Source organism: Dermacentor andersoni, chromosome 6 (genome assembly GCF_023375885.2).
Source record: "Dermacentor andersoni chromosome 6, qqDerAnde1_hic_scaffold, whole genome shotgun sequence".
NCBI lineage: Eukaryota > Metazoa > Arthropoda > Arachnida > Ixodida > Ixodidae > Dermacentor > Dermacentor andersoni.
Genome location: NC_092819.1, coordinates 113,785,554 through 113,810,935, shown reverse-complemented (window position 1 = coordinate 113,810,935; position 25,382 = coordinate 113,785,554). Strand labels below are relative to the sequence as shown.

Sequence of the window (25,382 nt, the reverse complement as noted above, 5' to 3'; positions counted from 1 at the left end):
GCAGAAGGTCATGGCCATGTGGATCGAGATTGGGACGGTGTAGTGTGCCCTCCTTAAGGAGAAACATCCGGAGAGAGGCGTCGCCAGGCGTTGACTCCAGATGGTCAATGAGGGCTCGTAATGAAGGATCGCGACGTTGCTCGTGTCCGATTTCAAGCAAATGGGACACAGAGAAAACGCAAGCGATGGTGTCCGCATCAGCCGGGTCGTCGATGGGGTTGCGGGACAAACAATTGGCATCCTGGTGCAAGCGTCCCGTCTTGTATACCACGGAGGAGATATATTCTTGCAGGCGTAACGCCCAGCGAGCGAGTCGTCCCGTGGGGTCCTTGAGCGAGGATGGCCAGCAGAACGCGTGGTGATCAGTGATGACACAGAAGGGGCGTCCGTACAAGTATGTACTAAACTTGGCCACAGCCCACACAAGAGCGAGGCACTCGCGCTCTGTGATTGAATAATTGCGCTCGGCGGGTGATAGAAGTCGGCTGGCATAGGCTATAACGCAATCATGTCCACGCTGGCGTTGTGCTAACACTGTTCCTATACCGTGACCACTGGCATCAGTTCGTACTTCCGCTGAGGCAGACGGGTCAAAATGAGCCAGAATTGGAGGCGTGGTAAGGAGAGTAGTGAGCTGCGAAAAAGGTGCGGCATGGTTAGGTCCCCAAGAAAATAGGGCGTCTTTCTTCAAGAGGTCGGTAAGGGGACGGGCGATGGTCGCAAAATCTTTCACAAAGCGTCAGAAATAAGAGCACAGCCCTACAAAACTACGAACGTCCTTGGTAGACTTCGGAACAGGAAAGTTCATAACGGCGCGAATTTTTTCCGGATCAGGTCGCACGCCTCTGGCGTCCACGAGGTGTCCAAGGACGGTGATTTGGCGGTGAGCGAAGTGACATTTTGACGAGATCAACTGGAGACCGGCGTGGCGGAACACGTCAAGAATCGCTGAAAGACGGCCCAGATGCGTGTCAAATGTGGGTGAATAAACGATGACGTCGTCCAGATAGCACAAACAGGTCGACCACTTGAACCCCTGAAGCAAAGAGTCCATCATTCGTTCGAAGGTGGCGGGCGCGTTACAGAGACCGAAAGGCATCACCTTGAACTGATAAAGGCCGTCAGGGGTAATAAATGCAGTCTTCTCTCGGTCCATGTGGTCGACGGATATCTGCCAGTAGCCGGACCGTAAGTCGATAGAAGAAAAATAGGTGGCACTATACAGGCAGTCGAAAGCGCCATCAATACGTGGCAGAGGGTACACGTCCTTTTTTGCGATTTTGTTCAGGTGGCGATAATCTACACAAAAACGCCACGTGCCATCCTTCTTTTTGACAAGTACGACGGGAGAAGCCCAGGGACTACAAGAAGGCTCGATAATGTCCTTTGCAAGCATCTTTTTGACTTCCTGTTGGATGACAGCTCGTTCGGACGCAGAAACACGATATGGACGTCGGTGAATAAGGTTCGCATCGCCAGTATTTATGCGATGGGTCACGACGGACGTTTGACCTAAGGGTCGATTGTCAAAGTCAAAAATGTCGCGATAGCCTTCAAGAACGCGGCAAAGAGCTTCAGCTTGAAACCATCTTCTCAATGTCGACGTCAGTACCGTGCGATGACGTCACGGTATGGGCTGAGCTGTGACGATCCTCGACTGTGAATGGCTCGATCTCACCATCCTGCAAAGCGCTAATTATATCCAATGAAATTCCCTGAGGCAGAACTTGCGCGGTAAGCGTGAAATTGACAAGGGGAAGGCAGGTGCGGTTACCAGTAATTGTCAGCACAGTGTGTGGCACGGTAACACCATGTGTAAGTATAACTGCCGGAATTGCTGCGACCACGTAATTACCGTCAGGTACAGCTGGGGAGGACAACAAGTCGACGTGTGTCACAGATTGAGGCGGTAGGCGAATAAAATCCATGCCAGTCAAACGGCTTGAAGGCGGGTCCACATGGTCGGCAAGAAGAGGAAAGTCAAGGCGAAGTGAGCCGGCCGAACAGTCAATGAGGGCAGAATGATTGGCAAGGAAATCCAGACCGAGAATGAGTTCATGAGGGCAACGCTCGATGACGGTGAAGAGAACGATGGTTTGCCTCTGAGAAATGGTGAGGCGGGCAGAGCACATGCCAACAATAGCGACAGTCCCTCCGTCGGCATCTTGCACAACTCGGTCCGGGGTGGGCGTCAGAACTTTCTTGAGCCGACGGCGAAGAGCAGCACTCATAATGGACACATGCGCCCCGGTGTCAATCAACGCGCACAGGAACATTGTCGACGAGAACGTCCAAAAGATTCTTGTTCGTGGGTAAAGTGAAGCGAGGATTTCATGCCAATTTCGTCATTGCAGCTTCACCTTCAGAGGCTTCACTGTCTAGTTTTCCGGTCCGGGGTGCGGCGAGTAGGTCGGAGAAGGAGCACGGCGTGACGGGGGCGAACGAGATTGACGGCTGGAGGGAGAAGGTGAGCGGGAGTAGCGGGGTCTTGTCAAAGGTGTCGCAGGGTCAGATTATGGAGCGGGCATAGAAGGGGCGAAGGGAAAGGACGCGCTAGACGGTACAGCCGCCACACAGTGGCGGCTGTCCCATAGCAATACGTTGCTTGTTTCTAAGCATATGAAGTATGAAGCAGCTGTCGCTTTACTTCAAAGCGACATAAGAAGTATGATGAACAGGATTAGAAAAAAGCGTATAAAAGTGAGTGCTCTGAAAACGCGCTTAGTCTGTATCTGAAATCCGTTATAGGCTCTTGTAGCAAATCTACCTGTATTCCTTCACGGTTCTAATTGCTTAGACTCCTTGTGGCCCAGTACAATACCCGGACAATGCCAAGTTCCTTGGAGTCTGTTTCGAGACAGGCTTACCTTAGGATATGCAAACGGCTTGAATATGTGCGTGGCTACGTGATGTTGCATGTGTACTTTACCGCATAAAAGTTATGCACCTATTGAGATAAAAAGAAGATAGAATGCACGCTGTAGGTTACTCACATATAAGGTACGGCATTTCCAGTTCAGTTCTTTAAACGCAGCGGATTAAGGGAATTTAATATTGACAGCTTATTAAAACGCATACTAAAAAGTGCTGCGTACAACCAAACCACAGCTAACTTATTGCGAGATTTGGGAATGCCCGATTTTGAGTCTTTCTTTCGTCCGACAATTGTAATGCGCTATTTCTGGAGCAATGGTTTCCGCGAACCTGCCCATGAAAGTGTTGCTTTGAGTAAACATGCCCGTTTTGTGGTTCCCCGCACAAGAACCCACTATGCCAAAGAACAAAGAAGGTGATATATTCCCCACCTCTCAATAACCTTCCCAGTTCAGTAGTGGATCAGCAATATACGTCTGTATTAAAAAAGGCCCTGAAAGCAATGATAGTATAGTAGTTCTCACGTATATATTTTCTCTTTTGTTATTGTGTGATCTTTCCCAACTATAATGCGAGACTAAGTTATCCGCAGTGTTTCATCATCTTTTTTTTTGTTTATCGTCTCTAAAGGTTGCAACTTCCTTTATATATTGTTGGATTTTCACTCCAACTTAACGATTGTGTGTGCTACATATTCTTCCTTTCTTTTTGGTTCAAATACATTTAGTACATCTGTAATAAGGTTACTGAAAGCACTGCCCTGACTACCAGGGTTCTGGCATGCTTAAACCACGGAAGGCTTCGGAACACCTAGCAAAGATATCTGCACAAATTGCTTATTTGTAATTGAGATTATTATTATTATTATTATTATTATTATTATTATTATTATTATTATTATTATTATTATTATTGTTATTATGAGCAAGCACGAGCAATCGCTACCCATGGTCGACGCGCTTAGCATGAAATCGGAAGTGCTATCCCAACACTATATATGTTTCATCGTAGGGACTTAAATTAATTTTGTATCATTAACGCCTTTAAAGAAGAAGGCCAGTGCGATTGTGGCTGCAGAATGCCGTCCCATCCAGAAAAGTGTAGCCTCGTCATACTCTTAGATGGCATGTGTTGTGCCGTTCAATTGGTCGTTTTAAATGAAGCGACCTACTTTTATTACTAACTAAACAGCCTCGGCTACATCATAACACGCGAACCACATCATTTATTAGAGTTGTTTCAATAATATGCTACCATTGATTTGAAAGGTTGACAATCACTTAGCATACGCTAAAGAGGATGACGGAAAAAGCCTGCCAGCTTAGAGACATTCATTGCACTACTTGACATCGTCATTCTAATGCGTTGCTACTTCCTATTACTGGTTTTCTCGCACCAAAGGTCGTGTGTTTGAGATCCTTAATCAACCATACCTTAATTAACTGGGCCTCAACTAACTTTACCCTCATTAACACCAAAGGTCGCAGGTTCGACTCCCACCAAATGTCCTGGCTTCAAGTACCTTATTAACTATCGTAATGAACTGTACATCTATTATTTTACCCGAATTACCATGCTAGGTTTGTGCTACCAGATTCGAAGCAATCACCAATCATCTGTCTTCTAGCGTGTGCATGTGCCCCAGTGTTACGTAATACGGCTGCAGCTTCTTCGCTGTTTCGTGGAAACTACTCCGAGTTTTTCCTTGTTATGCCGTTCCGTCCCGTCAATCCTTTAGGTTGTTTGGGAGTATATCAGAATCTCTATATTTTTATAAAGCTATATGCGCTGTAGTCGAACGTGATGTCGCAAGGGCAATTTTCTCGGCCAATTTGCTACTCGGGGAGGAGAACCGGTCTACGGGGCATTGCAGTTCAGATATGGTATTCGAAATGCGCACACATCGTAAAAGCAAAACAAAAGCAAACAACCAAGAAAAATAAGCATGAGATCTCCTGCTATTTACCGGCTTTTCTTTTGCCAACACCATCTCAATCTTTCTATTTTCTTAGTTGTGCTCGGAATGTTCGGTCTGCATAACTCCAAACTAAAACAGCTGATTCTCTGGCTTAGTATTCCGTACCGCATTAGGGCACTTGAACCAGCTTATATATCTCGAGCACATCAGGTGATACCATCCCTTGTTCGGCGGGCACAGTTCCCGAGGTCTCCGCAGGTTCCCGTACCTTAAATAAAGGTCCGCTCGGTCGCTTCGAATGGTGTTTGCCGCCGATGAAATATCGCAATATGGGTGTTCGCGCAGTTCTTTTAGGCATAATCATGCACATAGTACTTGCAACATTCCTTGTGATTTCTCTATTCTTTTCTTTACCGCTGTGGCTCAGCGTTCGCCTACGCCAGTGGGTGTTCGCGCGCATACTAGAATTTACGAACAATGTTCACCAAGCCGCTTTCGCAGATACGCGGCGCGATGTACTGACAGCGCTCACCAGCATCGAGTCGCACGACCCAGAACTGCGAAGTGAAGGAGCTATTAGAGTTTTGGAGATTGGTGCCGGCATCGGAGCGAATTTCAAGATGATTGGACGGAAAATGAAGTTTGGAACATCGACCCCAACACTGACTTTCAGAATGGCTTCTTGGAGGAGCTCAGGAAAAACCCGAAGGTTTGTAGTGGCCGTTTCCTAGACACTTAAATCACTGATTTTGATTAATTCTTGTTTTGTTCCTTGCTATGAACTTATTAAAGTGGCGTGTAGCTTCATTGAAGTAAGCCATAGGAAATATACAAGCAGTTTGCTAGGATACGCAATTCTATAGCGAGGTATAATATCCGGTAGAGGTTTTTTTTTTTTTTTTTTTTTTTTTGTAGCAGCTAGCCACTGTTATGTTGAGAACAAAGCCAAGTGTCTGTAAGCATGTCAACGAATTATGGACATTCTGCTTAGGAACTTCACACCAAGGAACAAGTGTAACTGAATATCAAATAATTTTTTAAATTATATTTTAGAATATAGGCCATGGATCAAAACGTTTAAGCGGAATACAACTAGAGCATAGTCTTTCCTAACATATGCATTTCTGGTACTCATAGGCAGAATATTAGTGGTCCGTTCAAGCAGTGTTTCGGTCAGGAATGGGCGATGAAGTCCTTTCCCGGCAGAGGGCACATAGACTTGAAAAAGCACCAAATTGAAACCGTAATGCGATTGATTACAGCAGGCGTTGAAACGGTAATGGTAGAGGTGAGTGCTGCGCAGTCTATTTGCACGCGCAGGTTACTCAGAGGCAGCCGAGGCGGCGGAGATTGATTATGCGTGTGCACCTCTTGAGCGTACTGTGTACGGTTGTATGCGCGTGCACGCGCGTGTATGTGGGCGCATGTGCGTGCCTCTGTATTTGCATTTACATGCGCGCGAGTGCGTGTATGCGTGTGTGAGCATTCGCGGCGCGTGTGTATGTCTGCATTGGCGTGTGCGTGCTTACGGTGCACGCATGGGTGCGTGTGAATTTGTACGTGTGCCAACGTGCGTGTTCATCTTTCAGCACGCACGCGTGCGAACAAACGTGTGCGCGTTTGTGTGCGCATGGATGTATGTGTGTGCGTAATGTGTGTGTGCGTATGAATGTGCCAGGGAGACCGTGTGCTTGTGTGCGAGGGAGGGGGTGTGTGTACACGTGTATGCGTGCGAGGGTGCGTGGTGTAAGCGAAGATTTTCCTGCTTAGACCTACTTTTGGAAAGAAATCCAATGTGGAGACCATTTAAACCCATATTTAAATCCACGAGACAAGAACGATGGAGACTGCATTTATAGCATTATGTCATTCTCAAAGCCAAAATAACAAAAAGGCAAAGCGCCTCTGACGTCAGTCGGCACGGCCCCGTGTGAAGCTGCTAAGATCGTTCACCTTCGTTAACTTGCTTCCGTTAGCGGCAGAGCAATGTCTTGTGGGTAATGACGCGCTAAATGTGCACAGTCATTGAATCGTGTGCCTTCCCTGTGACCAAGGAATCTTTCGACAGCGCACGTTAGCTGCTACATTTACATTTCAACTTCAAGCGGCTTGCCTTCCGAATAACAATGTCTATAAAAATCGAAAATCATGTGGCCGCAAGGAGCATGCTCACGGAGCATTGATGGCAATATCGGGAAAGCCTGGAAGTGGTCAGTGTGACGATCTTTTGCCGCGTCAATTACGCTTTCAGGGAGCACTTATTTGCAAAATACTTGTTCTTGAGTTTTACAGGCGCATGTTTAATAAACATGTATTCGCTACGCTAGAGATTCTCGAAGACGGGCTCCAAACGACTCCTTTGCTTTACCCACTCAAGATCAAATATCTAAAAATTAATTAACGTAGCTTCGTAAATTACGCACGCAACTGCCCAACTTGCTCCGTGTCTGGAGGTTACCATCAGAACATTTGAATGACAAGAATGTGCGGAAGATTTACACTGGCATATTTCTTAAAGATTGGCGCCGTTAAAAATATCGCCGGTATATTCATGATGCAGTACGCCTCGAATAAAGCAGGTGGAAATGCTTGGACAGGTTTTCTTGACGCAATTCAAGTTCATGAACTTGGAATGCATGTGCCCAACGATGCACCTCTGCCTTTGCAATGGACTTTCCTACAGTACACAAGACCTCAGCGCCACGGTACACTACGCAAGGTGTGCGGGAAGATTGTCTACCCTCGCGGTTAGATATCGCAGCCTGGTTCACATCAGGCTTGGTTTCCTGGCGCCATCAGTAATGAAAGGAGCACAGATCTAGTGGCCCAAGCAAGTAGACTGCTTGGGACACTGGGTTGGTGTAAGATGACAGACAGACAGACAGACAGACAGACAGACAGACAGACAGACAGACAGACAGACAGACAGACAGACAGACAGACAGACAGACAGACAGACAGACAGACAGACAGACAGACAAACAGACAGACAGACAGACAGACAGACAGACAGACAGACAGACAGACAGACAGACAGACAGACAGACAGACAGACAGGTAGATAGATAGATAGATAGATAGATCGAATTGCTGAAGTGTAGGCAAATAAGGCTTTAATAACACCTGCCTGGGGGAAAGCTTTGGATATATTTTTTTCAGTACTTCCTAACAGATTTAGCAGTGCGTACCAGATTAGATTTGGGTTGGGACGGAAAATACCGAAAATTTAGGTTGAGCGCTTTGTGCCAATTAGATTGACTGTTTAGTGGTAATTATAATAAATTCTCCGGTTTTAAGATTTAAAATCACAATATGAATATGAGGCACGTTATAGCGGAGTCTCCCGATTAATTTGGATAACCTGGAAGTTGTTTCAGCTTTCACGCAATGCACGGTACCCGAGCATTCTTGCATTTCGCCCCAATGAAAATGCAGCCGGCATTCGACCCCGCGCCCTCGCGGTTACCAGCGCAACACAAAAGTCACGGCGTTAGCGTTGCTAGAACTCCATGCTTGTCGGTATGAGCGATACCTTTGCAGTGGTACGGTCTTGGGGGAACCTGTGTGGCGGAAAAACCGTCAATTAGGGTTCGATTTTTCCTACATGCGCAATAGACAAATGGCGCAATGCAAGGTGCCCGGACTAGTGTACGCGGACGGCATTGTACTACTAGTGAACAATGCACGATATTTTCAGGCACTTGCGAATACTTGTAGCAACGCAGCGACAAATCTCGGCCTTAAGTTTAGCCCAGAGAAATCAGGAATAACGAACTTTAATGAAAATACGAATATTTACGTGGTGATAATAACACCACCTTTCCAATGTTATCGCCTGGCTCAAGAGGCACCTGCATGTATATCAAATATCCTGAATGTTGTTACCGATTCAATAGCAAAAACCCGTCATCTAATCAGGTTGCACGCGTGAAGTGGATACTGGCATACATTCTCCATCACCTTCGAGCGACCACGATTGCGCTGCAATGAACGAGCATTCAAGTCTGATGAACCGATGTCTTGATCCGTAGATCAGCTTCTGATGAAAAATGATGATGAAGCAGCGATCGGTGTGATTTGGGGGTTTCTTTTTTTCAACGCAAGCTCACCTAATAATCAGTTGGATCCAAGACTCACCCTTTTGCAGCTGCCTTGTTTATCACATCAATAGAACGTGACAGCATAGACGTGCTATATTTTCACTGAATGAATACTTACAAATGCACTAGGACTTCTGCTGAGTGTGCGGTAACACTTTTACCTAAACAATTTTTTATTCACAGCTGACCGTCAATTACCGTCATTCAAGGAGGCTGTAAAAGACACCAACCCGGACGTTAACAGGCGGGCTCAAAATAAAGAAAACTTAAATACTTATTTGTCAGCTTTGACCTGATGGCAGGGAAGAAAATGTCAATAAAAGTATCCTTATATTGATTAGAAGCCTTTCTAATTATTAAAAAAGCTAGGCCTACTAGTTCCGCTGTGGAATGGGAGGTACGCCTATGTGCGACTTTCGTGGAACTACAGAAACGATTGAACACATCCTATGCCTTTATCCGCAGTACAACGTCGAGCGTAAACCCGGACATCATTAAAGCGGCTCGACTCTAGATCATTTTCCGAAATGAAGATCCTTGAAATATGATCATACGCATTCGTAGCGCAGGAACCCACGAAATCCTTGTTGCAGTACCTCAAGTCGACAGGTCTTGACGACCCCTTGTACCCTCGGTGCAATCCTTCAAATGTGCGTAAAACTGGGCTCTCTCCTCTCTCTCTCTCCCTCTCTCTTCATCCCCGTACACCTTCCTGCCGCGCAGAATCGCAATAACCCGTTGGCTCTCCTCCGTTTTATTTCTCTCTGTCTCTCTTTCTCTCTCTCCATTTGCTTGAAAACATTTCATCTCAGTTCTCCCAATGCAAGCGGATACCGACTTTACGGTGGTTCGTATTGATGGCCGTTGACATATGTTCAACCGCCTAAAGTTTTTTCCAAATGGTTCATATTTTGTGAAGGCGTATTACCTCCTGCCTGTCACTCCGGTTCATAACCACGCAAAAGGCGAAAGTGCTGTGCGAACAGTGTCGTTAGTCCAAACCCAGGAGATACCCCAACTCACCTCGCCTGTACCGCTAACATGTAGAGTTAGATACTACACGTGAATTTTAAATCGAATTCGTAATTCACTCTAGGAGAGATGAGGCAGGCCACCGACAAAAGAAAGTGCAAGAACAGTGAGAAAAGGACTCACAACAGAAGAGGACAAGGCAGGGAGGTTAACAATGGACGTGCCCGGTTGGCTACCCTACACATGGGGAGGGAAACATTTAATGGCAGTTTAGCGCGAAACGTCAGAGAAATGCCGGAGGCATTTCGTCGCACCTCGTTAAGGTCTCCTGTCCATGATTAAAACCACGTTCACCCCATTTCAATGTGTTGTTCTTCAGAAGCTCACTCGACACACAGACACGCGCGCATATATATATATATATATATATATATATATATATATATATATATATATTACGTCCAAGCGCGTAAAAGGGACGCGGGGATCAAGATGAGGAGCGAAGAGGAAAACGAAAACTGTGCAGCGGCCATTCCTGTTGTTCGAAGCCTGCCGTTCCTGCTCTCGCACACTCAAATAAACCCCTTTTCCCCGCGCTTGTAACAAATTGGTGGACGGTGCGGGGTACACCTCGTAACCACGGAGCCTACGCTGCTACAACTTCGTCGAAGCCGTCGACTTGCCGGACTTCCGCCACCTTACACTGACATGCCTGAATACGCCTGCCAGATTCCCGAAAGATCTGACGCAGCTTCAAGGCTAGCACCTGGTGTTCCGTGGCAATACTACCGGGTGCCGCTCTCTTTCGGAGGAAAAGCCGAAGACGATGGCGACGAGTGGCTCACGAACTACCGAAGGGTGAGCCGGTCTAACGGTTGGAACTCGACCGCACAGTTGTCCAATGTTGTGGTTTCTCTTACCGACACAGCGCTCGTCTGGTATGAGAATCACGAAGACACGCTCTCTTCATGGGAGCTTTTCGTCCAGGAGCTCAGAGCGTGTTTTGGAGACTCTAGCGTAAAAAAGAAACGCGCTGAACAGACGATTTCGCAAAGAGCTCAGATTCCCGGCGAGACCTGTACGACTTATATCGAAGAAGTGCTGAAACTGTGTAAAATGGTCAACTCTCAAATGTCCGAAGATGACAAAGTTGGACATTTGTTGAAAGGAATAGCCGAAGACGTCTACAATATTTTGATCGGCAAGGAAAGCTTGGATTCCGTGTCTGACGTCATTCACCACTGCAGGACCTTTGAGACGCTGCAGATGCGACGGATAATACCGAAGTTTGTTCGCCTGGCTAATGTCACAACGGTGGCAAGTGTAGACCCGAGCTCGTGTGTTGACCTTCCATCTGCAATACGGCAGATTGTTCGGGAAGATTTGCTCCATCGGGAAGAGATGTACCGTTGCACACACGGCATCACTGGTGCGTACTTACCACACCAGATGAGAAACACGGCCGTTTCGACCGCATGGCAACCCACGGTTCACTCAGTGACCGGCGAGTACAGGTTTACCCCAAAAATGAGAGGGACCATAAGCTATCAAGATCATGACTACGACCAACGCCCTCGCCGCACGCACGCCTCCCGGCGGCTGGTGCCTAGCCATGAATGTGACTCACCTGCTGGCTATGCAGTTGACAGCAACATGCGTGACTACGTGGAAGAACATCAAAATTTGCGGCATCTGCCGGCGTGTTTCCCAATGCGGTGTCGCAGGCCACATATCGAGGTTTTGCAATCGTCGCCCAACAACGTGGAATGGTCGATCAAGGTCTTCAACATGGACCACACCTCCTGTGAGTACAACTCAACAGCAGTACACTACCTCTTGGTCAGCTGGCGTCCCTCCCGGCAACGATTACTGGCAGAGAAGCTTTCGGAGCCGCTCGAAGGCATCTGACAGGAGTTTGACGCCACCGCCAACTTCTCGTGCACCGCGTTTACGTCAATCTCCATCGCCAGTGAGCCGCTCCTCCTCGCCTTCACAACCTGAAAACTAGCTAGCGCGACCGATGGGGGTGAGGTCGCTCGACACGTGCTATCGACAGAAATGCCCCCTGCAATCGCTATGATTAAGAACAAAGTGCATGCACTTGTTGATGGTGTTCCTACAATGGCTTTAGTGGATCCCGGAGCAATTGTATCCGTAATGAGTCTCGGTTTTAAATGTCGGTTAGGGCGCCAAATTGTATTTCCGTGGGACCAGGCTGCAACGTTTTGTGGAGTGAGCGGCGATTCGTTGCGCCCTGTTTTTGTGTGCACTGCTGAAGTATCCTTGGCTGGTGGAGTTTTCGCGACGGAGTTTGTAGTTCTTCTCCGATCGGCGCAAGAAGTGATTTTGGGCATCCACTTTTTGCGGCAGTGTGGTGCGACTGCTGATTGTCGCACGGAGGAAGATTGCGTCGACGGGCATGTTTCGTCCGGGCTCTTAGAGGAGACTTGCAGTCAAGGTGAACTTTGTTTGTCTGCAGATACTGTTGTGCCTGCGTCCACCTCTGTGTGCGTGCCGGTTGTATGTCGCAGTGAAGTTCCTAACAGTTTCGATGCCTCCGTAGAGCCAATGCATCTACATTGTCTGAAGAAAAACGTTTTTGTCCCTCATTGTGTGGTATCCATCGGCAACGGGCGTGCTGTCTTGTGGACAGCCAACTGCTCGGCAGAACCCGTCCTGCTTCCAGGCGGCTTGAAACTCGCCTACTTTACAGAATACACGTCTTCGTCCGTAGGCGTACTAACAGCTGACCCGTCGTGTGAACCTGCTGACCTTCGCCACGTCTCAGACAAAAAGCTTCTGTAGATGATAAACAAGTCGCTCAGAACAAGGGAGCGCCATACGTTGTTGGATATGCTTTCTAAGCATCTGTCAGTGTTTGACTTTGCGCAGCCGGACAAAGCGTTCTCGACTCCCGAGTCACGAACGCGCCATACTATCGATACGGCATCTGCGAGCCCGATCAGGCAAAAGCCTTATTGCGTGTTGCCTAACGAGCGCAAGATAATCGGGGAACAAGTGAGTGACATGATGAAAAATGGGATAATACAAGAGTCCTCGAGTCCTTGGGCAGCTGCGGTCATACTCTTCAGAAAGACGGTAACTGGAGATTTTGCGTCGATTATCACAGATTAAACGCCGTGACTAAGAAGGATGTCTACCCACTGCTCCGGATTGACGATGCAATTGCCTTCATTCGGCCTCTTATTTTTCTTCAGTGGACCTGCGCTCAGTGTATTGACAAATCCCGATACACCCGGCAGACAAGGAGAAAGCAGCCTTCATAACCCCGGATGGATTATTCGAATTCAATGTGATGCCATTTCGGGTGTGCAACGCTCCAGCAACCTTTGAAAGGTTCATGGACACCATTCTGCGCGGCTTAAAATGGAACATTTGTATGTGCTATCTTGACGACGTGGTTATATTCGGGCGCACATTCAATGACCACAATACGCACCTGGATATTGTCCTCGATTGCATCAAAAACGCTGGCCTAGTTCTGATCTCCAAGAAATGTAACTTTGGTGACGGTCAAACCCTTGTGCTGGGTCATTTTGTTAAAAAAGACGGTATCCGGCCTGATCCACTCAAGACGGCAGCTGTTGAGGCATTCAGTGCACCGCAGTCAGTGAAGCAAGTTCGTAGTTTTCTGGGTCTTTGCTCTTACTTTCGCCGATTTATTCCTGGTTTTGCTGACGTCGAGTATCCTCTGACAAATTTGCTACATAAAGACGCATGGATTGAGTGAACACCCGAGTGCGAGTCTGCATTTCGTCAGTTGAAGTTCCTGCTGACCTCCCGACCTATCCTTCGCCACTTCAATCCTACTGCGCCGACAGAAATCCACACAGATGCTAGTGGCGTCGTTCTGGGTGCCGTCTTGGTCCAACGTTATGACGATCGTCAGCATGTGATTGCTTATGCAAGCCGCTCATTAAGCAAACCTGAACAAAATTACACGGTGACAGAGCAAGAATGCCTCGCTGTAATCTTTGCAGTTCAGCGATTTCGCTTGCACTTGTACGGACACCCATTCCTAGTCGTCACAGACCACCATTCCCTGTGCTGGCTCGTGAACCTTCGCGACCCTTGTGGTCGCCTTGCGCGCTGGGCTTTGAGGTTGCAGGAATATAACTTCCCTGTTTCCTACAAAAGTGGCCGAAAACATGCTGACGCAGACTGCCTTTCCCATATGCCGCTTACCACGACGGACTGCGACGCAGACGATTTTGATCATCTCGTCGCTTCTGTGACATCCGCTTTTCAAGATATCGATGCGTTCAAAGCAGAACAACGGACAGACACCAAATTGTAGCTACTCTTCACTTCTGCCTATTCAAGTGCAACAAGCAGCTACTGTCTACGTGACGGGCTCCTGTACAAGAGGAACTACCCAACCAAGGGCGCACGCTTCCTTCTAGTGGTGCCGGAGCGTCTCCGGCCAGAAATCCTTCAGGATATGCACGATGACCCTACCTCCGGTCACTTACGTACTGTGCGCACCCTTTATTGCATTCAAGAACGCTTTTACTGGCCCCGGATGCGACATTCGGTTGAGTTGTATGTCGCCAGCTGCATACAGTGTCAACGTCGGAAACGCCCAACCACTGCCCCATCTGGTTGGCCTCCTTCAACCTGTGCCGCCTCCCAGCTCACCCTTTCGGCAAGTTGGAATTGATCTGTTAGGCCCTTTTCCAAAGTCATTGCGAGACGGCGGCTATACCACCAGCCACCACCACCGAAGTGTCGCTCTTCTTACTTCACGCTATTGTTCTGCGACATGGACCGCCAGGTGTTATCATAAGCGACCGGGGACGTCAATTCACGTCGGATATCGTGGAAGAGCTTGTGCGTTTATGTAACTCGCACCTCAGGCAATCGACGCAGTATCATCCGCAAACGAACGGCCTCACTGAGCGCACTAATCGAACAATCACCAATATGCTTTCCATGTATGTTGCGTCCGATCACAAGAATTGGGATGAAGTTCTACCGTTTATTACTTACGCCTACAACGCCGCCAAGCACGAGACAACCGGCTACAGGCCCTTCTTCCTTCTATATGCTCGGCCGCCCCGGTATACGCTCGACACTGTCCTCGCTTTTTACCACCACGACAATCCTACGGTGGCCGATACGCTATGCCTCGCTGAAGAGGCTCGTAGACTTGCCCGTCTGCGGACTTTGGCATCACAAGAAAGCCCGCTACGACGCACGACATGGGCCTGGTACATATCACCTTGGTGATCTCGTTTGGCTTTGGAATCCCACAAGGAAGCGTGGTTCGTGCCAAAAGCTTCTGGCAAACTACGATGGACCGTATATTGTCATCGACAAAGTCAGCGAAGTGAACTATACTCTCGCGCGCCTCACGAACACTGGTAGACGTTCTGCTAGGACACAAGTTGCGCATGTCGCACAGTTGAAATCATGCACGCCACGACAAGCTAGTTCACTCGCCCAGTGGGCTTTGTCTACGAGGAGCGGTATATGTTACGTCCAAGCGCATAAAAGTGACGCGGGGACCAAGAAGAGAAGGGAAGCGGAAAACGAAGACTGTGCAGCGGCCATTCCTGTTCCTGCTCTCGAACTCCTAAATAAACCCCTTTTCCCCGTGCTTGTAACAATATCTATATATATATATATATATATATATATATATATATATATATATATATATATATAAATATATATATGTGTGTGTGTGTGTGTGTGTGTGTGTGTATGTCTGTGTGCTTTTTCCACTTTGACACTGATAATGCTAACCAATCATTAGCAGAACGGTTACATAAGGAAAAGTAATATAAGAAAAATTATGAAGAGGTAACAGAGTGAAAACACTTGCAGAGCAAAGACCACTAACAATCACAAGGGCTCGTACACACAGTACAGTCACTTCCGGGAAGCACAGTTGGTCTTTCGTGGCCTTGCGCCTACAAAAGTGTTTAGGCCAAGTTCACAGGATATTTTCCTACGAGAGCGGTCTGCAGTTGAAGTGGCTAATAGTAGCTCACAGAGTACAGCACTGAGTGTAGAAGTGGCACAGAAAGTGCTCTAACGTCTCGTCATCCAATTGCACGCCGCGCTGTTGGCCATTCCTGAGAAATTGTAAATGCGACGCTCATCCATATGAAACACAGCAACATGGTTTTGCGATGGGAGAGTCCAGGGAAAAGAGAGGGTGATCATGGAGATGAAGAAGCGCTATTTTCCGCAACAATAAATAAATGAATGCATGAATGAATGAATTCATTTATAAAAAAAATGGAGCAGCGAAGATCGGGGAAAGCACGTCTGAGCACATTGGGAAAGGGGCCGGGAACATAAAGAGAAAGAAGAAGAGGCCGTGTGGCAGGCGAAGTTGCAGTTAAGGGTGACGAGAATAGAAGCAGGCACTGGGGAATCCAGTTGAATCAAAGTGTAAATGGGTGATGTGGGAGCAAACCATTGGAGCCACCACCCAACATCCGTCCTTTTCAGTGGTATAGGCACCCGTCGTTCATGGTAATAAACACTTCCTGAATACCATTCTTCGAAATTACTTCGTCTTCAGCCATACCTCGTTGCGCGCTTCTTAGCGGCACTCAGTGTGAATTACAAGTTTGCTGTTGTGACAACTTACAACTCTGAGAACAAGTCTGACTTTTGACTCTTGCCATTGTGGGAATACTAGAAAGACGAGCTCGTCGAAACCCTATTATAGACAGACAGTTTGGAATAGCGTTTCTCGCCTTACATGCGTTAAACGCTAGCAGCTCGGCAGGATGATACGGTGCGCGTCTCTTCAGGACTAAGCTTACTGTACGGGAACACCAACATAAGAAGGCGTTAGAAGGCAGGGTGCTGTCTTGGGTCTCGGGACAAAGGTAGGAAAGCCTACAAGATACATTAGCAACCATCCCGTCATTTCTAGGCCGACGCGTCTTGTTAGACCTGTGCAGGCCGGAATCTATACTCCGGACGTTTGGCTCCTGTAGCTCAACATTCGCCGCTTGGATGGAAGATTGCGCTGGGAGGAAAATGACCTGGGAACGTGTACTAAGTACTGATAGATGCTCAAGGCCACAAAGACAAGCAGCGCTTCTCGAAAACGACTGGAGACTGTATATAAACGCTTGCAACTTACCGCTCATTTCTCTTAGTGTTTCCACTCTAGCTGTCTCTTCACTATTCTTCTTATCTTTTTCTTTTCTCACTTATCCTTCCTTCTTTTTTTCATTATTCGGTATCAGCCTGCAAAGGAGGAACTTAAATGAATGACTTTCAAGTGGAGAGACTTTTCAATACGCTCAGGATATTTTTGTTGAACTTGTCTTTTCTGCCGTCCGGTGAAAGCTAAATAATTAGCAAAAAAATTTGTTTTTCCTTCAAGTCATTCTGTTAATATCCAAATTCCTCTATTTTGCAATCTGTTAGAGGAAAAATGTAGTTGTTCTAACATAAAATATTGTGTTAGAAAAGTAAGCGCAAGCAGTACAAACGTCTGTGGTCAATTTACCCGTATTCACTCAATGAATATCTAGCACATCTTTACTGTCACTTGGAAGTGATGGTAAAGAACAAACAAAATTCTACAATTGTGAGCCTCGAATCTAACTCCATATATCGCGCACTTTTGCCCTGAAAAAGAACAAAGCTCAAACCACAACGATAACGGTGCGCACTGTCACCCATCGTCGGAATCTGATCTTCAAATCAAAGCGTTGCTTCATCAGACATAAATCATCGTAAATTCATGCGCAACCACTGGCCTTCGCGTCTGATCGGGAACCTACGCAAGTATTCGCTTAACGCGCGCATTCTGAGTAGATAACACTTTTTCGCTATACAATATGCGACAACATTTTGGAAATTTTCTATACACGCCGGCCCATCTTGCCCCCCAAACCATAAGATTATAAGGGTAAAACGCTAAAGAAATGTCACAGAAAAGAGTTAAAAGAAATGTAGTATGTTCGCCTTAAATATTACCTCAGACATGGTTGAATGGGCCCGAAGACTGCATTAGGCCACCGACATATCAAAAATCGAAGAGCTGGACATTCTTCTGATTAGTGGTAAGTAAAAAATACCGGCAACATGTTACAATCTTGTAACACGTCAAGGCTAAGGTCTGCTGCGCACGCGTTAATTCATCAAGTTATTCAATGAGAGATCAGACCTTTTTGAAGACATTACGCGCCCCCTTGTGAAATAAACGTATTGCGCTGTAGGTCGACATCCTCAACGACACATGCCAACACATAATGCACTACCTAAAGGTTCTCTGTTTACTTATTTCTTTCCCTTTTTTTCTTTCCGTCCTTTCTTTCTTTGTTTGTGTGTTTAATTTCTTCTTTCGCTCGTTCTTTCATTGTTTCCTTGTTCTTTCTTTGTTCTCTCTTTCGTTCTTTTGTTCCTTCTTTCTTTCCTTCTTTTTTTCCTTCGTTCTTTCTTTTGTTTTTTCATTCATATGCAGCAATTGCATCTTTGCTTGATTACGGGGGTATGAACCATTCCTGAATATGTCTTCTTTTTCCTGGTGTGATCCATTGCTGCTGATACTTCTTGCGTCACTCGTGTACTTTTTTTTGTATCACTCTTCCACTTTGTTTGCATATCTGGACAACAAGCGACTTTTTCTTTTTTTCGGGTGTGAGTCAATGCAACGAGCCACTTCAGGCTTTCGACTTTCTAAACCGATATTTCGTGTGCCAATGTAGCTGTGTGTATTGGGGCTAATTCCACCGCGGGTACTATGTCCGAGCTCATATTTCGCTCGAATGAATACGCAATCAGCATGAATTGTTACAAAATCCTGGTATTTCCTTCTTTATGTTTTAACGATACACCGCCAAAATATACGCCACGAGGCAGTCATCCCCTTACTTCAGTACTTATTTCAGTACATTTCGGCGCAACGTGCACTGCAAGTTGCAGTGTGTGAACGGCGCACCTCATCCCTTCAGGGAGTGGTCCATCATCCAAAAACGTGAAGCCTCCTTCCAATTCAATTAGGCAAGGCGAGTCGCTTAAATTCTCCTCTGACCTTTTCTCTTCATCCTCGCACTGTGCCGCGTGCCGCACGTCTTCGTCTTCAGATGCTGGTTCTGCGAGAAAATCAACCGCTCTAACCACCTACGCTCCTTTCTCCGTCGTTACACTGTATACTTGGTCCAGAGCAAGGAGGTTGAAGAAAAACTGCTGGAGTGGAAGCTCCCCTAGCTTCTTACAAGGAAAGGTGAAGCCATCGCTTGCCCCTCCTTCACCTGAAATAGAGCCTTGTCGGGTGATCTCCGCTTACAGATTAAGATGATTGATTTGACTCTGTTATTGCAATGCTAGGCTAATCAGAAAATAAAAGCTGATTGTTCTCAACGTGAATATTGATGATGTCCTTCCCAATACAGTATGCCAGGATATTCAGATTTCACACTGAAACCAGCAATACAGAGATAAACATAGATATGTATGTGTTCGGTAAAATAAGCCAAGGAGGTTGATTAACTCGTGGGAAGTGTGCAAAAAGCGCTTCCTCACCATTTTTATCGTTTATTTATGGTTTCATCGTGCCCCTCCATTGCGGCTTCACCTTCTGGACATTGTTTCCACTCCAGCAGTTTTTCTTTAACCTCCTTGGTCCAGAGCTACTCAGTATTCAGAGAGCACACCAAGAACTTCACGCTTTATGTTTTCAGCAGTGTGGCGCTCAAAAAGTTATTTCATAGCCAGTGGCTACAGGCTGATCTGGCCATATTCAATAAATTGTACATTCATGCCAAGGATTGCTCGATCAAGGCATATAGCGCTGTCCATATTTAGGGAAACAACACGATCTTGAAGTGACTGTGAAATCAATTTTTATTCTGTTCTTTTTTGTTTCTTGAGCCACTCGTAATTGAACACTCTCGGCTGCCATGGTCATTCCTTTCTAAAGGCCCTGTAATATAGGGTCAACGATTTTTCGAAACCCGGAGCCATCAGTCGTGCAAAATGGTCCACCATTGGTATATTATTATTTAATCTTCATATCAATGACCTTCCTAACATTTCTTCCTCACCTAACATCATCATGTACCCAGACGATAGTAATCTTTTCTTTGCAAATTCTTCCTTGCAATGCTTACAAAAAGAAATAAATGCTTATTTAAATTTAATATCTGAATGGCTGTACATCAACAAACTACAATTAAATGTTAACAAAACCAAATATATAATATTTAAGCCAATAAACGAGCCATTGCCTGTTAATTTAACCGTATTATTTCAAGAAAAGAGGCCAGACCAAGTAACAACGCAAAAGCTTTTGGGGGTATGGTTCCAAGAGAACCTCTCATGGGACAATCATGTCAATAAGCTTAGCAATGATCTCAGCAAAGTAGTAGGCTGTATGTATAAAATAGGTGATCTAATACCTTTATGCCTAAAGAAAGCAATATACTACGCCCTTTTTTACTCGAAGCTAACTTATTGTGTCTTGATTTGGGGAACAGCTACAGCCAAAAAGTATAAGTTATTAAGCTTGCGAAGACGAGTAGTCCGAATTTTTGAAAACTACCATGGTAGGCCGCGTGACTTACCCACACACAATCTCTCCGGCAAACATTTACTGATCCGAGCAAATCAAGTATTTTATTATAGATTACTCTTACATATAAAAAACACAGGCTCCATGTTGACAGCATACCCACTTCTCCTCGATACCCATTACGTTATCAAATCAAGAAAATACCATTCACTCGTACTAACTACATATGTCAGGATATAAACTATCAAATACTAAGGCTACTAAACATGGTTGAGCAAAAATTGATTTGTGTGTACCAAATTTTAAGCAATGCATAAAAAGCCTTCTCATACACAATCAAATTATTTATACATAAAATGCTATCGCACTAAAATTTTTTTATGCACTATATATGTGTCCCTTAATCTGCGCTGTAATGTGAATGCACAAACAAAAATTCAAGCATAAATGTCTTTTTCACATAGTAATTGTATAATGTAACTTATCTTGTTTATTTGTATTTTCTACATCGTACTTGCGTGTTTCTTGTTATATTTGCTTTTTTCGTACATTGGATCAACATGTAAGCCGAACGCGCTGAGGAGCAAGCCAAATGGCCTTTAGCCCTTGTTTCCTCTTTCTGTAATGAATAAAGAAAATCAACTTCAAACTTCAAACTATTGACCTATTTGCCGCAAGTATTCATGAAAAATTCTCGGGTAATATTTTAGGTCACACGCGTGTTCTCCTGCAATGCGTGCAGCAGTTGTGTCGGCTTTATTTCCTTGCCCTTCCGTAGTCGGAGAATCCGCTCACTGCCAGACCCTTGCAACAATTTGCTACACGACGGCTTCTCCAAGACCAGGCTGCTCCGCTCGAAATCTCCATTCCCGGAACCGGTTCGGAACGTTTCCTTCGATTCGTTCCGGTTGGGGCTAAGTTCCGAAATGGCGAAAAAATGTGGGTTCGGTTCCTGTATTTGGATCGGTTCCAGTTCAAAACCCTGGTTTTGGCAATTGTGAGTAACCAGAGTAACCGCAATAAGTAATGAGGACACCTGTTCGCGCTCTTAGGCCAGTCCTGGCTCTACTAACTATCAGTTAAGCATCAGTTAAGGAAGTCATAGGCTTGAAAAATAACGCTCAAATGCAGAATTACCGACAAGAACACCGTAAACACAGCACTATGTCAGTCTGTAGTGCCCGAGTTCCGTGGCCCTCCTGTATTTATAGTTTTTATTCGCCTTGGTTGCCACGTGGCATAGTGTGAGGATGAAATTATGCTTACGCATGGACGCTGTTTTATGCAAAGAGTGCAATGGCAAGTTACAAAATACGTAAGAAGGTTGTCTTGGCTTTACAGTTGCTCACGTCTCTCCTGTAATTACAGGTTTAGATGGAGCGATGCGTAGTAGGCTACGGTGAAAACATGCAAGAGGTTCCCGACAATTACTTCGACGTAGTGCTCACTACGCACGTGTTCTGCTCTGTCCAGTGCTCTGAGAAGGTCCTGCAGGAGTGCCGGCGGGTCTTGGTAAAAGTATGGGCTGCCACGCGCGGAGACGCATGTTTTGCTTTATAGTTTACTTGCTATTCGTTGGTTCCTACAATAGTTACTGTATACTTCTTTAATAATCAAAGCAGTTGAGGTTCTCAATAACTCGCGAAACAAAGTGTACCCTTGTCTCGTAGGATTACGAATCTCAGGATGTACGAGTAAATATTCGTTTGTATATATCAACTCCAGAGTTACCAAACATCTCGACGCACTTCTTATTGAGAGAGAGAGAGAGAGAGAGAGAAATACGGAATCCAGCATATCTTGCAGAGACTTTAAATAAACAAAATGAATGCCACAAAAAGCCAATTTACAAATTGGGCGCCAACGCGCAAGAGGACATAGACAACACAAGCAATATTCGCACTCTCTGTCATACAACAAAGGACAATATCCTGCCCACCAAGCCGACTATGGAAAGCAGCCGTCCAGAGAAAAAAAAGATGACAGGATGACAGTGACTAAGACACTCCATCGCGTAACCGAAAAGTTCATAGCCCTCGATGTGGCCAACCGTCAAAATTGCAGTGAGAAAGTTGCACATAGGATGGCACTGTCCGGCTTCACAATACGTGTATTGTGAAGAGGCAGGGTGGACGGCATCGGTGTTCGTTACAGTCTAAATGAGTGAGAAATACATTAGCATCCGTTCTTTATCATTTCGTAGGGAAGAGTTGTTTTTACGCGATTGTTACAACTTGTTATCTTTTACCATCGATGTCATTCTATAGCGTTCTTCTGACACGCACGACGTCGCCACATAATGTTTCGACCATGCCGATGCAATTCTCAGGAAGGCGAAGTGCAAACACTATCGCTTACCGAGCCCTAAATCTACCAGTACGTTAAAATATCCCGTGTACTTAAAATAAAATTAGGGTACTCCATCAGAAATAGTCTGATAGCACCTGTGTTGCTTTAGGACTATTAAACCTCAAAAATAATAGTTGTTGGCCAAGAGCATCCACCAACTGCATATAAAGAAAGCTTAGGTACTGTCATCTCGAAATGACTGGTACATGCACGACAGCGACTACAGCGCAGAAATCAGACGAGAGAAGAAAAACGGCAAAGGCACATATTCGTATTCACAATGGATTGCAAACTAGTACGTTCTTATGTCTTTTTGCTACGTGCAGGAAGGCAAGAGATAGATAAACAAAAAAAACTTTTGAACTACGAGTTATATGTGGAGGAAATTTTTTCCAGAAAATACGAAGTACTTCTCTATAAACACAGGACTGTAAAGAACGGCGATAGTGAAACCGCGTGCGGAGGTCTCCTGCAGCCAATATTTAAACAAAAATAAAGACTGGAGCGAGGCAACATTGCGGACGCAACGCTGGTAATCACTGGTGAACTGGGGTTCATGTGGCCCTGAAGGGTAGTGGCTGTTAGAAGGATTTCCGTAGCAACAGGGAGTACGGAAGTAAGGTGAACACAGAACGTAGGGCCAACATCGCCTCAGCATCCAATGATGCCGAGACCCTATTGTATGAGGCCTTGGCAACGCTATCTTAATCGGATTTGGCTTGGGAAATGAGAGAATCTCCTTAGTTGTGTTGTGAACGCCCTTGTGGAGCACTACGGAAGTATTAATCCTAACATAGAAACATTATGCAAGCTTCGTGGCCTTACGTAAAAAACGTCTTTAAGATGTGGTTATGTCAGACAAGCGTCAGTTCTAGTATGAAAAGCTGATGGCAAAATTTAGAAACTTAAAGGCCATCAAGGCGGCCATCAAGGATGTCAGAATGATGGAAGCTGCGGGAGCATTGGGAGAATCGACGGATGATCTGCAGTACTTGCCCCTCTTGACAGGGAACATACTGTCCCGTTGCATTGGGACCCCCATCACTCCAAGTGGAGTGGCCAAGAACGCTGATACATTGCGGCTGGGGTGACAAGACCTTCGGTATTTCTCGGGTGAACAAATACAGTGTAATCTCAATAAACATAAATGGCTGCCGCTTAAACTACCGCCTAAACTGAACACTATCATCATGGTTGATTGGTTGTATACTCATGTGTTGCTAAAAAGACATTCGTTATACGGTGCCATTGTTTATGCGACCTCCGGATAAACGGAACTGTGAACATCGACGCAAGCGAAACTATATAGACCAGTTCAGCCGCATCGCCATACGCATCAAAAAATAAAAAGGCCAATTTATCCGTATCGCGATATGTATCAGCAACATTGTGCCACGCAGCGGTTCTACACATTTTTTTTTCCTTTAGCCATGCTTGATCAATCCTTCAATGCTTGTGCTGAAGTCGCGCTCGAGATTGGTCCTGGTGACTCCGGACGGAGAGCTTCCTGATCGTGTCCGATGGCGGCACCAAAGCAACCCCACACTGCGCTCACGCTAGACACAAAGCTGAAAGCCATAAATTTATCCGAAATTGGCGGTATCACGAAAACGCCACTCGCTGCGAAGTCAGTGGCTAACCAACTTCCTGTTTTCTTTTATTTTTACTATGCATTTTCTTTCTGCTACAATGTTTATTTATTCTATGCAATAAAGTAGTTGCCTCTATAAAAAAAGCACTTCAGCAACCTACTTCTTATCACTAAATAAATCTGCTGATAAGGTGAACCCATTTCCCTGTTTCCTTGGGGCTCCGTATAGAAACAGTCCACTGTATAAGGCTAATATTGTTAGCGGCAGAGGACGTGTGGTTGAGTGACTGTTGTAAGTTTTATTGAATGAAAATACCATTCGCATAGTTATGTCGTCAGCATGTGTAGTGTACTGGTTCTCTGAAACAGAAGAAAGAGCTCGATCAATGACAGATCTGGCTAAAACGAAAATGAGTGGCACATAGGACAGAACAGCAATGCACCGCACGGGCAAACCTGAGTGACTGAGGGGTGTCTGTTGTGCAATGTTGGTGCCCGCAGAAAACACCGACTTAATTGCGGACGCGGGCACCGCACTTCGTGCTAGGCAGATCGCAGCGCACAACTTCGGAGGACATCCTGTCGAAGGTTTTCTGCGGACCAGTTGTGAAAGCGTGAAGTTGTGAAATTCTAGGCAGTGCAAGCACGTCTGCCCCCAAGCCAAAGCAAGTCGGCCTCAGTGAGATTGAAAGTAAGAAATCGCACATACTACGCGTGTTCGTCGTTATTTGCAGGAGCCATCCACCGCGAAATGAAGTAACTCAAACAAAAAGCAGTCCAAAAGAGAAGTTCATAAATGCAATCTAACAAAACACATAAACACGTACTACTGTGGTTCTGCTGTGGCTAAAAGGCAAATTTGGTGACATTGCCTCTGATAGTGCACGCCGACGGGCCTCGTCCTCAAACTTCGCGCTGGACAAACGGGGACAGAGAAAGATGCACAAGGACTAGCGCAAAGTTTGACGAAGAATCAATTCCAAGTGGGCCGGCTCGCAGTGGCGCCTCGTCCTCTTACCGTCGCGGGAGTCGTAGATAAAGTTTCGCTCAACAGAAGACGCGTGTAGC

At 45.9% G+C, this 25,382-nt stretch overlaps 1 pseudogene; it reads left to right on the top strand.

Annotated features, from left to right (window-relative positions):
• Nucleotides 1–4,963: 4,963 nt before the first annotated feature.
• LOC140219092 (thiol S-methyltransferase TMT1A-like) lies at nt 4,964–23,814 on the top strand (annotated as a pseudogene).
• The last annotated feature ends 1,568 nt before the right edge of the window (nt 23,815–25,382 follow it).